Below are 19394 nucleotides of genomic sequence, written 5' to 3'. Positions count from 1 at the left end.
CCACGTTCGCTACTGCTGACCGGGAATGTTAGCTGCCGCCTATCATAGCTCAAGTTTATACTTCACTTGGTCGCAATAATTTGGGGACAAGACCACCTAAGCCACAACTTGGCAAACCTAGTGCAAGCAAGGACAGTACCAAACAAAACCCAGAGTTTGTTAACAAACAATGGGACAAAAATAAACCTAAAGGAAGGGCTTAATCTCGAAGAGGTTCCCCTCTACCGGAGACCTCTGGGAGAAAATATAATTTGCGTGATTGCACACAGAACAAGCCCCAGACAGAAATCAGGACACTGTTACCCATCTTCCTCACAGGACTCTTCTGACAGAATGTACGAGAGTTGAGGAAGGTCTGCTTGCAGAGATGAGGAGCATGTGAAACCAAGAAAGGGCTCACAATGCTTGTCTGATGTGAAGATCAAATAGGACGAAAAACTTCACTTACAAACCCCCATTTCAAAAGAATAAGGTCGAGGCCATAACTGTGAAACATGCCCCAAATCCTGAGAACCCTTCTCCTGAACGGGACATGGATGGTGACTGTGCGGCAGGGTTACCGTAGTCTGTTGGACTCTCCAGGAGTTTCTGCCAGTGAAAGCAACTGATCAATATGTGAAGGTTGAAACTGTGGATAAGTGCGTTGCCCTCCCGATCAACTCTATAATTTAGACTTTCCAATTGAAGGTGACATTCTATGCACTAGTAGTTTAAATGTTTGGGTCAATTTAACATTATCCTATGACATTCTCTTAGCGGAGGTCGATTGACCTCCAGAGTTTATCTGCTCTACCCCTCTGCCCCTGTCCCTGATGAACTCAAACAAGCTTATGCAGAGAAATGGGCTCTTGTGCAAGTCCCAGCATTATACTGCAATCATGTAGGCTGGGATAAGGACTCTACTTATCACATAATAGCCTTAAGGCCTAGCCTGCAAGCACAAGCACAATCACAATATCTTATTAAACAGGATGCAAAAGCACCCATTAGGGATATCTTATCACAGTTAGAGTACCAGGGAGCGATTGCATCCTGCATCTCCCAAATGAACAATCCACTTTTTTTTTTTGAAACCAGATCATTCATATCGAATTGTCGTAGACTGTATACACTTGAATAGTCATACATGCATGTTTGCAATACAAAACACACACAGCACTGCTCTTATTGTTAATATTGTCCATAGAAAACACAAAATGACCTTGGATAGTTACAATGGCTTTTTTAGTCAAAATCTAGCACTTAAGAGTAGAGACTTAACTGCCTTTTTCCGCGTTTGGCTTTCAGAGTAGCTTTGTATGCCTGGCCATGAGGTATCAGAACAGTCCAGGACTGTTTGTTGCCTATATAGTGTCAATTCTTTATAATATTGACCCAGATGCATCGTCATATGTATATGATATCTATCTAATGGACGATGGGTTAGACGCACACTTAGCCAGAGTGAACCACATTATTTTGTGTTTGCTGTCATTAGCTACAAATGTATTTTTAAGAAATCTCACATTGCATTTTTCAGAGTCATATTCTTAGGATATGAGATCACAAACAAAGGTCTTCCACCTCACTTCTTAGAGAAGTGTGCACTCCTGCAACGACCTAATACTCTTTGGAAACTACAATCAGTCTTGGGTTTTTATTAATTTTGGCTGGACATATATACCTGACTATGCTCAATGCATAAAACCATTGTATGAATGAATACGTCCAGATTTTTCCAGTTCACATTAGACCTTTGACCACACTGACATACTCAGATCACTGAAAACTGACTTATTTGCCATGTAGCATTTACATAAACGTGTCAACACTACGAACCTTGTCTTCTTTATAATTGTGGTGCCATTGGGTTTTGTTAGAATTGAGGTTTCCGGTTGGATAGGGTATGCACCTAAGCCAGGCAGAACCCTTCCACTCTAGTCAGGGTGAAGGACTTACACACCCAAGATAACCCCTGATCACCCTCTTGGTAGCTTGGCATGAGCAGTCAGGCCTATCCCAGAGGCAATGTGTAAAGGGTTTGCACAACACACACAACAAATGTGATGCACTAGCCCCACCACAAAGGAAACGCAACACCAAGTTATGTAAAAATAAAATGTATTGTACACAACATTGTTAGACCAAACACAACATGTCAGTAAAACTCTGCTACCCAAGCAGTTGTCCTAACATTACATAGTACTCATACTCTGCAATAGCCTGCAGTAGTCACATAAAACACATAGGTTACTAATTATTCTGCAACATAATCAGTAGTCAGGCAAAACATTACTAGGATAATGCACATTTCATAGTAAACAGATGCCCATAAAAGGAGCACACATGGCAAGTCAGGAAAACATATCATCAAAATGGTCATGGTGCAGTAGACACATCATTAGAGCGCAAGACAGTATCCTCAATGCACATAAAGTGAAACACTCCCCAAATGGTACGACATTAGTATCACCAACGTAAGTGTACATTCATGGAAACATTCCCATATCACATATGCCCTAAAACATTATATATCCCCTCACAGTATCCTAGACAGATCCTGCAAATATGCTTGACACCCCCCTACAGGGCAAGTGCGACAAAAAACGTCCTCAGGTCATAGGCAAAAAGAATGACATTTACCATGAGGACAGGGATATCCTGGTGCAGGTTGCTGTGATGCCCTAGGGATAACTGGAGGCATAATAAATGCCAATTGTAGGAATTATCACCCCCAGTTACCTCCCAGGCATTGGTAGAACCTCATCTGCACTTCTGTTCCAAAATGGGCAGTAGATACAGGAAGAACACACCCGCTTGGTCTAGCACAGGAGCTCCTGTGCTACTATCAGAGGAGAGCTGCATCCCCTCTCTCCTCACTGCATCCACAACAACCAAGAACCCCCCTCTGTCTGGCGCTGTCTCTCGTCGGGGTGGTGATGGGGAAAGAAGACAACCCACACCCCTTCACCAGCAGGGTTTAGCAGCCATGGCCTACATCCTCGTGTCCCGGCTGCTAGTTTCTGCACTGCAAGCCTCCTGCACATAGCGAGGCTTCTTTCCTTTTCATCCGTCCAGGCCAGAATGATGATCTCTCAACAGCAGGTGCCTGTCTGTGTTCTGTGGGCATTCGTCAGTACACAGCATCCCGGGGGCACCACCAGGAGCGCACCTCCTCCTGCCTTCGTCTTTCCTGTGCCTCAAGGGCACGTTGATGAGTGTGTTTCGGACTTGCCGAGGGATTCCAGGTTGTGGCAGTCATTTCTTTGCTCGGGGATCTTTACACCCAATTCAGAGCTCCTCATGTGCTGCAACTCACAAAAATAAAAGCGCTTTTCTCGCCCATAGAGAGTTAATGGTAGAGCACTTGTCATGCGCAGGGACACATAATTAAAGCATGCTCCTTGCGCTGAGGCGTCGGAACACTTTCCCTACATTATGGGAATAACCAGTTGTAGTGCTCTCCACTGCTGGGAGAACAAAGAAAGTTGCAGGGGGACAGGGGCCTCAGCACCCAGCCCCTGGAGACAGCAAGGGGGAGCACAGGGCAGTAGGGCTCTAGAACAGAGGACAGCCCAAGGGATTGCAGTCAGTGGCAGTTCCTCCTAGTGACCCAGGAGGTCACAGGTCAGCACAGCAGCAGTAGTCCAAGGCGGTTCCTGGTGAGTCCCTCCAAGAGCATTCTGTGATCAAAAGTCTCTTGTTCCAGAGTGTTTCTTTTTGTCCCTAAACATGATTGGAGTCATGCTGCAAAACATCAGAGTCATGAGGACAGAGAAATGCTCAGTTTCTAGTATAATGGTAATAAAAAAATCCACCTACACCAGTAAGCAGCATTATAACTATACCAAACATGACTACACTACCACTCATAAATCAGACAATACCCTCTAGTCATAAGGCAGGGCATTTCCAATGCAATCCTATGAGCAAGGCAGCACTCACAGCAGTGAGGAACCAAATAGGCTGTTTGTCACCACAAGGACAGGCCACGCAACCTACATACATAGCACCCTGCCCATAGGGATAGCTAGGACCTACCTTAGGGGTGATTTACATGCAGTAGAAGGGGAGTTCTGGGCCTGGCAAGTAAATTTGGATGCCAGATCTCTTTGGCAGTAAATTGTGCATGCAGGCCATGTGCAGGCAGGCCAGAGCCAGATTTGAAAGGCTACTTCTGTGATGAAGTGCTCAGAGTCCTAGAGCCAACAGCAAGAAGTCAGAAACAAATAGGAGGATAGAGGTAGAAAGTTTGGGGATGGCCCTGCAAAAAGGGTAAAGTCCAACAGATTTTCTTACATTTCCTTCAGCGAGGGAGAAACTGCAGAGTACATATAAATCACATATATATTCCAATGCTGAAATGCGTTTTGCTTCCACTGAGAAAATTCTGACTGCCGTGCAGATGGCCATTTTAAAAGAATGGCCTCTTGCACAGGGAAAATGCATAATTGTTGCTACACCACTTCAAGCCTTAGAGGCTGTCACAAAAGCTAGTGTTCCAAATGCTAAAGCCTTGCATCCTAGATGGATTCAGTTGGCAACATCCTAAACAGCCACGGATGTAGACTTTGTACTTACCCGTCTTTATATACACAAGACATTTTTCCATATGAGCATGTTTACCCCATGCCCACTGATATTGTGTCTCTTAAACAGTATAAATTTATAGTTTACACTGATGGTTCAGTTCACCCTGCTATAAGGACTAAGCACCAGTATTCAGCGGCATGCGACTCCATTCATGATGTCATGTTGGATGGTAAATTCCAAACCCAGAAAACTCACACACAATCTCTAGGGGACTGTACTCCGCACTTAGCTGAATTGAAAGCTCTGATTATGGCACTAGAAAACATTGATCCTGAATTCCCCACTTATGGTATGTGATTTGCATTATTATGTTCAGTGCTTTAGTGACAATTTGCATTATTTGCGGCAGAACGGTTTCCAAGACTCTAAAGGTAATACTATCAAACACAAGATGCTTGAAGGTGGCGGACCTCAAAGATAGGTTGCCGCAGACTCATGTTGTACATATGTAGGGTCATCAGCATGTGGGAATACATACTGTAGGGAATTTGTTGGCAGATGCAGTTGCCAAATCTGCAGTTGCGACTGCTACTGTAGCTGTGATTACATGTTCATAAACATGCATTGACAAAGATACAATGACAGCCGTTAGTGCTACAAGCAACGGCATCCCCTTACCTAAGGGCTTTCCAGCTAAATAAACTTACCATTTAAGTGAACATAATACGCCCTATGTTACAGTCCCTGGAGTCGGTGATTCCCAACTTAGACCGCTGGCTACCTATAGTAAAAGCTGTGCGTGAAGGTGTTGCTTCTGCTCATGCTGGTGTTGCAGCTAGAATTTTGCTGCTATAGCAGTGTTATTGGTGGCACAGCTCATACCACCAAACCAAGTGTGGGAAGCTGGCATCTTTTTGCAGTAACCCCCCCCCAACTTTTGCCTGGTTTCTGAATGCAACTTAGACTGTAGTGCAGTAGGATCCTGCTAACCAGGTTCCCAGTGTTCTTTCCCTAAAATTGTAAAGGTAATTGGAAATACCCTTAACTACCTCTATAGGTTCCTAGTATATAGGTACCTAGGTACCCAGGGCATGGGGTACTAAGGGTAGGCCCCTGGGGGCAGCAGTACTGATTGTGAAACCCTCTAGGGCAATGCATCCAGATGCACCCAACACTACCATAGCAGGCTGAGTGTCCTAGTGCAAACCTAAAATGCAAACTCTACATGGCACTCTGCCTGTGTGCCTTGTCCACGATACACTGCACAATATATAGGTAAGTCACCCCTCTGGCAAGCCTTTCAGCCCTAAGGCAGGGTGCACTATGTTGTATGTGAGGGCAAAACTGCATGAACAATATGCCCCCATTTTGTCCTTGCAAAACATGGGACATATCGAGTGAACAGAGCAGCCATTTTGATATATGTGGTGGACACTGGTCAACACGAGTTTCCCAGCTACATGATGACTACACTGAACCCGGGGTTGTTTGGTATCAACTCAGAATCGCCAATCCAAACTGGTACCAGTACTGGATTTATTATAAAAGGTACCCAGGGGTCACCTTAGAGGTGCCCTGTGCAAAAGCTAGCTAACCTGGCATGGTTTCTCACTGGCTCTGGCGAGCCTGCCACCTCCAGACAGCCAATATACAAACATCTGGGGAGAGCCTTGTCTCTCGGGTTTGTAAACCAATGCCCTTCCTGGGTGGAGGAGCTAACACCCCCTCCCTCAGGAAGTGCACTGCCCTGGCAGTGTGCTTTAAAGGGCTACCAACCTCGAAACTCGACCCCCAGGCCAGCAGCTAGCAGCAGATGTCCTCCCCCTTTGTAAACCCACACTTTTGGAGGGAGCAAAGTCGTGAAACCTAACAAAGGGTAGGAGAAGTGGCCTCACCACTAAGGTGTTGCCTGCAAGGTGGCCCTCTGTTTAATTTTCCTCCATCTTGGATGGAAGGAAAATAGCCAATTAGGTTTAGGGCAGTGACCCTTCCCACAGGAAGTGGTTACTATAGTGGGTGTAGCCACCCAAAGGTAAGTGTCCCATTGGACACTACCAGATTGCCCCTAAAACGCCCAATAATTTCAGTATTCAGTGGGCATCCCTAGACCAGATAATCAGATTGAAAAAGGCAAAGAAGACTAGCCCAAAGAAGAATCAAGGCACGAGAACTGTGGACCTGTTGCACAAGAAAAAGGTGACAAACCCTGTCTGCTGCACCCAGGATCTGACAATGAACGCTGTGGAGGAGATGGACACTGGACTGACCTCAAGAAACCCAGAGGACCTCCAGGCTTCACAAATCACCCAAGATCTCCTTTCTGAGAGGGGGTACAACTCTGCAACCAATCAAGAACCAGCAACTCAGTGAGGGTCACTTCACTGGCTGGACAATATCTCCCAAACAAAGAAGTTAACAGCTGGATCTGACAATTCACCAACAACTGCCAGGATAAACTCTGCAAGTGTGCCAAGATTGGTGGCACTGTATTCCCTGGTGACTGGAGCATACAATACACTGGGTACTGGTCAGCTTATGTTGGAAAATAAGAAAACCAGATCCCACTGAGCTTAAAAAGGATCATGAGGAAGCTGAAGTCAAGGGACTTCAGGAACTCCCTGGACCTCCTGACAGAGTGCTCCTGTTGTCCTGTAAGTAGCCCTCAAAGAGGCTCACCTCCAGCTCAAAAGGGCTTAGTTGTGCACTGCTCCTGGATCAGCAACTTGCTCTGCAGCTTGCCGCCCAGCACCCTGCAACGAGGAATCAGCTATGCCCCCAGGGTCCCACACCCCTTGCAACCTCGACACCACAAGGGGACCCCAATGGCACAGTTAGACTTGGCAGCTTTTTGGTGTGTCTCCCCTGTATTTTTGCCTCCTGACCTACTGTGCTTATGGTATACTGGACTCTGTTTTTGCTGGTTTATTGTCTCTGCACACTTTACCACTGCTGATCAGTGCTAAAGTGCAAGTGCTCCCTATGTAATGTGTATTGGTGATTGGTTTACCCATGATTGGCATATTTGATTTACTGGTAAGTCCCTAGTACAGTGTACTAGAGGTACCCAGGGCCTGTAAATCAAATGCTACTAGTGGGTCTGCTGCACTAGTTGTGCCACCCACATTAGTAGCCCTGTAAAGAGGGCTCAGACCCGCCACTGCAGTGTCTGTGTGTGCAGTTTTAAACTGCCAATTTGACCTGGCTAGTGTACCCACTGACTAGGACCAAACCTTCCATTTTGGTACATTTAAGGCACCCCTAAGGTAGGCCATAGGTATCCCCATGGGTTGTGTGTAGTGTGTTGAAAAGGTAGAATATTTACTGGTGTGTTTTACATGTCATAACCGTGAAATACTGTCAAATTCGTTTTTCACTGTTGGGATGCCTGTCTCCCCCATAGGTTAAAAAGGGGGCTGCCTGTAAATAACTTTAAGTGCAGATTCCCTTTAAGGGCAGATAGAAATATGGAGTTTGGGGTCTCTGAACTCACAATTTCAAAATACATCTGTTAGTGAAGTTGGTTTTTAGATTGTCAGTTTGAAAATGTCATTTTTAGAAAGTAGCCGTTTTCTTGCTTAAACCATTCTGTGACTCTGCCTGTTTGTGGATTCCCTGTTGGGTCAGTTTGACAAAAGGAGCTGGGGTGTAGCCTGTAGATCCTGATGAGCCATCTGAGCTAGAGTGGAAGGAGGAGTAGTCACTTACACCTGAAAGGACTGTGCTTGCCCTCACACAATGCAATCTCCAACCCCCTGGTGTGTGTCTGGTGCTTGGCCTGGACATGGAAGGATCTTGCAAAAACTTGAGACTTTGCTTGAAGTTTGCCAACTTCAAAGGCAGAAAGGGGTAAAAGTATTGGACCCAAACCTCCAGGCTAAAAGAACCTTTCTAGAATCAAGAGGAACCTCTGCCAAGGAGAAGAGCTGAAGAGCTAGAGGAGGGGTACTGTCCCTTTGCTGTGTTGCTTTGCTGGAACGGCCTGCAGTTGCTGCTTCTGCTTGAAAAGAGTGCAAATAGTGAACTTTGCTATGTGCCCTGCTGGAGAAAGTTCTCCAAGGGCTTGGAGTAGAGCTTGCCTCCTTTTGGAAGTCTCAGGGACATCAAAGACTTCAGTTTCCTAGACCTGCAGCATGGGGAACTGTGTGTTTTGTGCTGTTTAAGAGGAGAAACCACTGCAACGATGCTGCTGGCTTGCACCATGACAAGCTGACACTGCACAGAGCTGCACTGCCCGCTTTGCACCACGAGCCTGGTCTCACTGATGCCGTCATCAGACGACTTCACCAAGCCGCTGCCCATACTGCAGCCTGGGCATCCCGACACCGCCGCTCCTGCTGACACCGGCACCATTGCCTGCACTGTGGCCTGTGGACATCGCTTGTGAGGAGCAGGAAGCACCGTTCCGTCTGGCACTGCAGCCCCAGTCCACTGATGCCAGCCCCATCGACTCCAGTGTCATCACCAGGCATCCCTGCCTGCACCGTGGCCTGTGGACCCTGCTCGTGAGGGTCACAAAGCACCGTCTCAATCCTGCACTGCCGGCTTGGGCCTGCCAACGACAGCACTTCAGCAACGACAACACCACTGCCTGCACCGTGACCTGGTGACACCGCACGTCGCACCACCTTGCTTCACACTGCAGCCCTGGTCTCATCGATGCCACTGGACGCCATCACTGAGCCGCTGCCTGCACCGTGACCTGTGGGCACCACATATTGCATCATTCCACTTTGCACCATGCCATCCACGCCAGAGCTCCTGACTTCATCAGCCCAGAGTTTGAATCACAACTCATGTGACTTCAAGAGCCCGACGACTCCTGCACTGACTCCAGAATGGACACCGCGACACCAGCGATGCTGCTGTCTGGAGCTCCCCATGAGTGTCACAGCACCTGGCATTTCCAAGGTAGTGTTTGTGGCTCTTCCTGACATCTTAGCCCACGACACCATGGCCGGCATGAACTGTTGGATTTGTTGTTCACGACACTGTAATAGGCCCAGACGGAGATATCAACTTCATGGAACTGTAATTTTATGTTAAGTTTTGCAAAATTCTAATCTTTAATACTGTTTGTTGGATTTTTCTTGTTTTGGTCTTGTCTTACACAGATAAATATTGGCTAATTTTCTAAAACTGGTGTGGTGTTTTTTTTAAGTGTTTTCATAGTGTTACTTTGTGTTATGTGCAAATGCTTTACACATTGCTTCTGAGATAAGCCTGACTGCTGGTGCCAAGCTACCAAGGGGGTGAGCAGTGGTTATCTGAGCTGGGTATCTCACTTATCCTGACTAGAGTGAGGGTCCCTACTTGGACACGGTGCAAACCGACTGCCAACTAGAGACCCCATTTCTAACAGGGACCACCTTTAAATCTGCAAGAACCACCCTTTTCAAAGTGGTCCCCCTCAGTGGCCCTGTACCTGTACCCAGATACTTTTCAGTGCTGCACCCGCCAAAACCGGGAGCCACCCAAGCCTCTCCACCTGGCACAGAGTGCCCACCGATGACCTCGACCAATGTGCATAAGCAGAACCTGGTAAACCAACTCTGCGATTTTTAAAAGTGACTGCCTATTGACTCTTATGGTGCACAAAACAAAAAAACTGCATTTATTAAAAATTCTAAAATTAATATCTTAAAAAGTACTTAACCAATTTTGATAATCTAAGTCGTAAAATGTATGTACAAATCTGAAGCATTTTTTTATAAATTTGTCTCAAGATATTCCATGGAATGTGTGGGATGCATGATTGATACTGTGAGTACAACACATGCTTTCCACCTCTCCAAGATTAGCCTAACTGCTCGACCAAGCTACCTAAAAAATTAGAGCATTAGGTGATCTAGTTTTTGCCCCTGGAAAGCCAGCGTATGGTTGCCTGGACCCCCTACACAGTGTGCCTAGATTTGCACACTACATAGAGGGCCAGCATCCTGCACTAAGAAATATGTCCTTTGTTGTGACATTTGTCAATAGATTAAGTGCTCTGCAGTAGCACGCCCAACACAGACACACCTGTTCATTTCAAACAATTCTTTCAGCTGCATTTATTGGGAACATGCTGGTCCTCTTAATTCAGGTGGTGCATTTAAATTTACTTATTTTTCCATTGACAATATAACTGATCTGACATCCTTCTATTTTAAATTAGCCCCCGCAATAGCAAAGAAATACATGTCGACACAACCCAAACTCATATATACAGACTCCTTTGTTACCATGTTAGCTGTACAAGGCTATGAGTATGGGAAAGAAACTAAAGATACAAAAGCAATTTGGGGAGCCAAAACTTTGCAGATTCAGGGAATAGACATTGAACAGACTACATGTCTGGGATTCACAAAAATTAAGGGCATGAATGGCCCCAACGTTCCCTGTATCGCCAATTTCGACAATTGGCAGACTATATTAAATTACACTGAAACACAGCTCAATGAAATGGTCAAAAATAAAATAGCACATATAACTCTACACTTCCTAGTCCAAAAGGGTGGGTATTGTGGCCACAGGACACAAATGATTGTCATCTCTCAATTTTTTAATTCCTCACAGGGGTTCAAGGCAAGCAGGCCAGACACTTGTTATTCCCCATCTCAAAACTCAGATGTAACTCCAACATATTCAGTGGGAAAGTTTTGTCAGCAATGGTTAGAACATTCCACATTGTCTACAGTAAAACACCTTTCACCCCTGTTGGGTTGGAGGACCTCTCCTAATTCTTGTTGGGTCCTAGTTCTACACGTTCAAAAAGATTTATTTATGCAACCTATAATGACATTTGAAAATTGTTGCAAATGGAAGTCACTGCATGTTTAAGACAAATTGATCAAGATAATTTGGTTAAAGTACTTGCTGCTGTTGATAATAGCATTAACACATTGTCTTCTGGAATGTATAGTTAGAATAACATTGTTCCATCTGTTTAAAAAAAAAAAAAAATTATTATGCAAAATGAAATGTCTGTACTTTACCATTGGCAAAGTCAGCTTAGGTCTATCATGCAATTTAGCTGGACATTACAAGTCTTTAACAACAATGGTCGCATGCCACGGTGACACCTTCATTTGAGTCACCTATTTCTGCCATTTAATCTGGCTCAAAAAGACACCACATACACAAAGTTGCATATCAACAAATTAGACAAACTAGCCTTTGCTATTGCAGAAACACCATCCACAATTTGGCTAATAAATGGGTAGATATGAAGCCCTAGGTGGGAGCTCCAGTTCACAAGATATGGTTGCTTCCCTTTGAATATCATTGTGAACGGCTAGGCCGGGAGGTGTTCCTTAATGGAAAGGAGTGTGACTCATCTGTTGGCCACTCACTTGTGTGCAAACATGTTACCATTCATGGCCCCCGTAATGCATCTATTCCAAATTTGGCCTGTTTTTTAAAAGGAATTCCAGTTCCTGCAAATGTACTCAATATTTTATTGGTTAATTAATAATTTGTAATTTAGTAGTAAGTTGTGTTTGTAGAAGAATAGGGTAGGACATTATTTAAAGTATATTATTTATTTTATTCTTAACTTATTTTTGATGTTACTTAAATATGAAATTGGCAATTATGATATACATTATATATCTCATATATTGTTATTTAAATTAGTTAGTGTATTTTGTAATTCCTATTGTGTATGTTAATATTTTTACAGTTTAACTACTACTTTCTAATTTAGTAGTGGGAGTTTGGTTTTCAAAGGGAATAGGATGGTCTTTGTTTATTGTATGAATTATTTATTTATTTTATTTTAAATTACTTTGTTATATTAAATACATGCCTATTTGGCTCTTAATTATGTTAATAATGTAATTAGTAACATGCTTTGTGATTTTTAAAGTACAGTTCAATTTCCTACAATTCAAGTTCTAATTTGAAATGTATTAGTGAGTTGTTGGATTTGTAGGGATTAGCATATGAATTTATTGATATATGAATTAATGCTTTTTTGATTTGTAGTGAATTTTCTATGATAGATGAAAGATCACTTAATAATTATGGAACATATTAAATGTAATATTTTTGTCAGTATTTCTTGAATTCCGATTAATTGTTAATTCCTGTATTTAATAACGCTCTTGTATAAAATAATTGTATATTTATTATTTGTTTTATTTTATTTGTTTTAGTCTATTATAATTACATTAATGTTTTATTTATATTTAGTTTTATTTTTCCCTGGTGTTCTTTAGGTCATATGAAGAAAGCTTCATTTCTTTGAAATGTATCTATTTTTTATATACAAATTATCTTTGTATTATTATGTTGCCCTTTGCTTTTAATTGTATTCATTTATAATGCATGTATTTGTTATGTTAGCTATGTTTTACATTTTTAGGATTTCAGGCATTACAATTTTTTTACAAATGATGAGGCATTACAGTGACATATCTAACCCTTAAAAAATCTAACATTTGCCTTGTTTTTGTGTCGGTTGTTGTGGGAATTGTAAGTGTAACAACTCCAAAGTCCAAACACTATCCTTGGTTTAGCTTACATTAAGGTGGGAACACCCTCCAAAGGCCCTACAAATGCTAGTATAGAAGTGGGAAAAGTAAATATAACCCTTCCAAAGTCCAACATTTCATAGTACATTTTTTATTGTAGTTTTATTTTATGTTTTTAGAATAGTGATTTCTTTAATGTTTACATTATTGACAAAAGGGAATCATACTTTTTATTTACATGTTCTTTTTCTATTTATTTTCTTCTTTTTAAGAAGTGTGACATATTTTTGTTAACATATGTTTGCTAATTTTAACTTTAAATTTTTTGCTAACATTGGTTTTTAATTGTTTAAATATTGTGTGATATTCCAAAATGTGTATAAATTGTATACCATCTATCTATCTATCTATCTATCTATCTATCTATCTATCTATCTATCTATCTATCTATCTATCTATCTATCTGTCTGTCTATCACACCGTGTGTTGTGATTTGTGGAATACCTAACTGCATTTGAATCTGCATGCTAACAGCTTTTTTTCTTGAAGTGCTGTTGTGTACATATGCCACTGTACTTTACAGTGTGTTCTCACAAGATATATGATTTGTGATGCCATAACTGATGTAATATAAAAAGATGTAAGCAGCACATTGGGAAGGCACAAGTTGTAGTTCTTATAGTGTGGCTACTGAGCTGAGTACTCTGTGTATGAAGGCGCACAAGTTATAATAATTTGAAGTTATTGTGTAAGTCATGGATTAAAGGCATAGGTATAAGTTTAGAAATTTAGGTTTTGGTGTACGTTAACTTTTGATCATAGCTAAAGAATAAACAACATTATGTACATTTAAAGGTATCCCATGAATTATAAATTAACGGTATAACTTTAACTGAAGCATTTCTAAAGTTTGTTTCTTTTAAGCTTGCTTTGTGTAGAAAGAATAAATAATGTTTCCTAAGTATAACAAAAGTTTAACATTTGGATTTTAATTGAATTTAGTTTTTTATTTCTATTTAATTATTTTTTTTTAAATCATATAATTCACTGTCATTGAGTTGAGTGTTATGATCAGACCAATTGGAGAAAAGTAAGAAAAAATATGTAAGGCTGCAATTATTATTTGAATGCTCACTGAGTACCTAAAGTCAGATAACATAACAATTCAAGTCAGCAATATTCCAGGAGTTTTTACTGCTGATAAGTATCTGCATAACTTTTGTTACATAGGGACAACTTGCTAACAACACTGGATGGGGTTAGGTACAGATGTGGCTGTAGACTAGTCTAAGAAACTACTAGAGGAAATATTGGCTCTTGAGAAACAAATCAAAGAGTCCAATTTGATAACTGATGCTTAAATCCATTTGGATAAAACTGAGAAATCCATCTCTGAATTAAACAAATTAGAGCAGAAGAAAAAATCCAATAGGGTTCAGAAGGACATACGTAATTATAAAATAGACAAGACATGGCTATATTTAATTGAGGATTTTAATGCCAATAGGAATTAGTCAAATCCTAGTTTTGGATGCCCTTGGGGCACATACAACAAACAAAACAATATTGTCACATTTCCTGATACATCTGGTCACTCTTCTAACTGTTCGGATCCAGGTGAGGGCCTGAGCACAAGTACAATAAATCCTACTTTATAAGGGACAGGCCAATCAAGGACCCTAAGAAAAGGGAGAGGGAGAGAGAAAGGGAGGGGATGACGTTGCTTCAGTATACCAGGGAACATACACCTGACAACCGTGGCAAAATATTACCAGAGGGGGCACCAAAACATAAGTTTTTCTACAGATCCACTTTTTTATATTCGGCCTAATATGACCTGTACTATGCAAATAATTCTCATATTCAACCTATCCAAGCATTTTCTCTCCTCTAACGAGATATCATTACTCAGCAGAGGCCTTTTATTTGTCCCTGTGATCCCACCTAGTTGTATACATTTACAGACTGAAATTCTTCAGTTTTTCAGGAAAAGTAGATCACAACCATTTTTTTCTGACAACTCTATTGCCCCAGGCACCGTAAACACTGTTTTCTGCCCACCATCCACTTTCTCCCCCCAATAACTCTATTCCTCTTGAAATCCATACTTTTGAAAGACTTGTGTTGAAAGAAAATTCAAATTTAGAACATAAATACAGATCTACTCCATATAAAATCTCAAACAAGAAAAACAGGCTCTATCTAACCCTAAATTCAACCAGTCCTTGCCACCAGGTGAGGATGGTGGCATAATAGTCCAAGACATGAATCAATACAAATCAGAAATTATGAGACAACTCAGTAATACTGAACACTTCTTTAAACTTAATGCAGATCCCACCAGAGAACTCCAAGGCCTGATTTTAATATAACTGAGAAAGGTAAAAAAGTGGGATTTATTAGCCAAAATGATTTTCTATTCCTTATCATCAAGTTCCCTTGTATCCCAGTTATTTATACCTTACCTAAGGTTTAGAAAAACCAGGAGTCCCCGCCTGGCAGACCCATTACACCTGGGCATGGATTCATCTTCAAACCTGTTGATAGGTAGATTTACTTCTTTACTAAAGAACATGTACTTAACACTTTGTGCTATGTAAGTACTAGCATGGACCTGATCAATCAGATCAAACATCTTCCTTTCTATTCTTTCACATGCTTATTATGTACAATGGACATAGAGTTGTGCACTAATATTCTTCAACTTGATGGCACCATCAAGTAATCATGAAACCTCTTGAAAGAAGAGTATGTCCACACTAAGTACCTACAGCCTTCATTATAGAGTTGCTCACTCTTACATTCTGATACAACTTTTTTATTTTGATTGGGACTTATGGGGGACGTTTATGCCCCCAATTTTCTGGTACTGTTTATGGATGATTTAGAGACTGAATGATCCTTTCTGACTATAATCCTTTCCTCAACAATGTGTTGTCATGGAAGTGGTACATTAATGATATCTTTATGATCTGGCAGGGATTTACAGAAATACTTACTGAATTTCTCATATGGCTTAATGGCAATAATAGAGGACTTAACATTGCCCCTTAAACATAGTAGGACAGAAATGTCTTTCCTTGATCTTATGATCAAAAGACACAATAGTGAATTGTATAAATGTATTCACTCCTCAGATCATAATTCCTTCATATCATGGGGAATTGTCTATTTCAATTTAAACAGGATTTCTTTAAGGAAGCTGATACCTTATCGAACAAACTGATATCATGGTACTACCCATAAAATATGGTCAAGAGAGGAATGAAAAGGGTGTGGTATTTTCTGAGGGAGATTTTACTTACACTAAATGAAAAGAATAATAATGGCATGTCGGTCTGTGTCACAATTCTCTCCCCCATTTAAAACCAAGTAAAGAAAAATAACTGAAACTCTAGGGAGTATTGACTGCAGGTTGTTGTTTCCTGGAAGGCACATTTTTTCATTCCATAAAAATAAAAGCATTAAGGACCACCTAGTGAGGGTCAGCATACCACCCACTATTGACCTGTGGGGTTTGGCCCACTTGACAAGCCATTATAAGTGTGGCAATTGCACTTTATGTGAATTCAGTTCTTCATTACAATGTAGGAGTTGTTTTACAGCAGTTCTCAAATTCTAATATGCCTAATGTAATTCATAACATCGCCTGCCCTGCAACCTAGTGTTCATAGGGCAAACAACACAGAACATTTGAGTGTGATTATGCAACCACAGAAGTAGGTTGCTTTGTAAAGTTGTGTTTTTAGAGATGATGTGAATAACCTATATTGGAAAGTCATTTCAGTGGTGAAGCCACCAGCCAGGGGCAGAGACATCTCCAACATTTTAAACAAGGAAGAGTTGAAATGGATTTTAGGCCCCCAAAGCCTGCATACTGCCCTTAACAGAATGGAAGATTGGATATCCTTAATATGACATTTGAGGCTACTCACAAACCTTACAGACATGGTACCTATCTCATTATGGAGGTCCACTGTACATGGATTGACAATTTACTGGCATGCTTATCAACATCTACTCTTATAAATTTGGTGGGTATTGATGATTATGGAGGTCCACTGTATGTTAATTTGTTGAGAACTGATGGTTTTCTCATGCACTGATATTGCAGTGTTTTTAACAATGTGACATGCTATTGTTTCTGCATAGCGGTAACCTTATGGAGCATATGGATTTTTTCTTTATTATTTCTTCTTTAGATTCCTCAATTATTGTAAATTTGAGTATACTTTGTCGGTGTCACCTATTATTCCTTGTACATGTTTTGGTAATCTAGAGGAGACTGTGTAATTTATAATGATTAATTTTTCTTACTAATATATTGCCTTTTGCATTTTCTCTCTTGTAACATTAATTCTTAATTGTATGTAGTATTTTGTTGAGTAGCATATAAGATGTTCTTCATGGGACCAATTTTCTCTTTAATCTTTGCTTTCAGTAAACTCTGGGTAACTTTTACCCTAGTCCAAAATGGCCATGCTTATTCATGACCCTTAAGGACACTTAGGCCCATATTTATACTTTTTTAGCACTGCATTTGCGCCGCTTTTTGACGCAAAAACGGCACAAACTTACAAAATACAATTGTATTTTGCAAGTTTGTGCCGCTTTTGCATCACAAAATTATGCAAATGCGATGCTAAAAAAGTATAAATATGGCCTTTACATTTTAGACAATCTTCTCTTTTCTTGGCCCTCTTGGAGGGTTCTTGGTTTTTCTGTCTTTGTGCCACCCGCGTTACTTAAAAAGGACCGGTGTGTGCAGCATGCTCGTCTCTTCACTCCGAAGCCAATTTGCTCTAGAGCAGCCTTGGGATATATCAGATCAACGTTCTGTGGGTAAGAGTAACTGACTGACCTGATTATCGGTCAGTTTCCAGGAATGTTTTTCTAATCACACCACGTTTTGTTTTAGCAGCAGATTTTCCTCACACATAGCCTGATAAACCCATCTGGTTAAGCATAGAATGCTGTCTGAGCATGATTGTGTGCCAACTCCAGTCAGGTTCCTAAATGCCCAAATCATTCATGGACCTTGTGGCAGCCACTGGATTTTATTTATATATGTTGTGCTTTTAAGTTTTATTGCTGGTTATTGGTTACTTGATGTTGTTTCTAAAGGGATTACTTTAATCTCTCTCCTATATGTATTCAGTTTTAGCGAGTCAATAGAGCATTCACTTTTTATTTTCCTTGAAGTGGCAGCGGTTGTTTGTTAACCAGCCTTTCTGACAGCAGGTTTTTGCAAGGTCTCTGTACTCACGAGCGTTTCTGTCATATGGACAGGTAATCTTATGTAACATTTTTGATGTTATGATAGCTATTTTGGACTCACATTATTGATTAGCACCTTCTCGGAACACTTGCATGCTTGGCTGTAGACACTGTGTATCAATAGCAGAGGGTGTAACTAGCCACAAAGAAGGCTGATTCTTGAGTAAGTTTGCCACATGTATGGGTCCCTCATCCTCACTGGTGTGATCTGTAGATATGACTATCACTACCCCTGGCAGGACCCCCTTACAAATGTGATTACTGCATGGTTTAAATATACCTATGCCTGGTCCTATACATCTAATGCATTTATTCCCCCTTTTTCAATGTGGATGGATGAGGTTTATACCCACCCTCAGCAATCGGTAACTAATTTGTTTCCTTTCTTTTGTGTTTTCTTATCTGTTGTTTCTTCTTTTTCAGCTTATTCTTATGACTCTGGGCCTGATGTTCCTATGATTCTGTAAGAATTGAAACGTTGTGCCTTGACTCTATTATAATTTTTATTATAATAAGGGTGTAAGTGTTGCTTTAAATTGTGACTGACCTAATTTCCTAATTTTTCTGTCACATACTAGTGCCTGAGTCTCTTTGTGAGTGCAATCGATTGTTGTTTGTTTTCACCCACTTATTTATTTATTGCACAATAATAACAATTTGATTGTGTCTTTTATACAAAATATGTGGGCATAATTTGTTTCCCATTGGATTAGCAGTACGTGTTCTGATGAGGGACAATTGTTCTATAATAATGTTACTTACTCCTGGTCCCTCAATATCCATGGGTTACCCTTGTCTTTTATAAAATGAAGTGGAGTGTGGCACAGTACAGTAAAGAAGAGTGTTGTAAAGTGTTATAGCATAGAGTAGAGTAGTGTGTGGGAGAGTAGAGTGCTGCACAGTGGAATAGCATACAGTAGAGTGTTATAGAGTGGAGTGCCGTAGAGTAGAGTGTTGTACACTATAGTGCGGTACAGTGGGGTGGTGTAGAGTGGAATAACTCAAAGAGCAGTGTTTTAGTGTAGAGTATCATGCAGTAGAATCGCGTACAGTGGAGTGGAGAAGAGTGAAGCAGCGTAGAGTTGTGCAGAGTGTAGTGGTATAGACTGGCATAGACTGGTGATAGTATAGTGTGGTCGAGTATACAGTGGA

The sequence above is a fragment of the Pleurodeles waltl genome, chromosome 1_2 (assembly GCF_031143425.1).
Source record: "Pleurodeles waltl isolate 20211129_DDA chromosome 1_2, aPleWal1.hap1.20221129, whole genome shotgun sequence".
In the NCBI taxonomy this organism is placed as follows: Eukaryota; Metazoa; Chordata; class Amphibia; order Caudata; family Salamandridae; genus Pleurodeles; species Pleurodeles waltl.
This window is presented reverse-complemented; position numbering follows the sequence as displayed.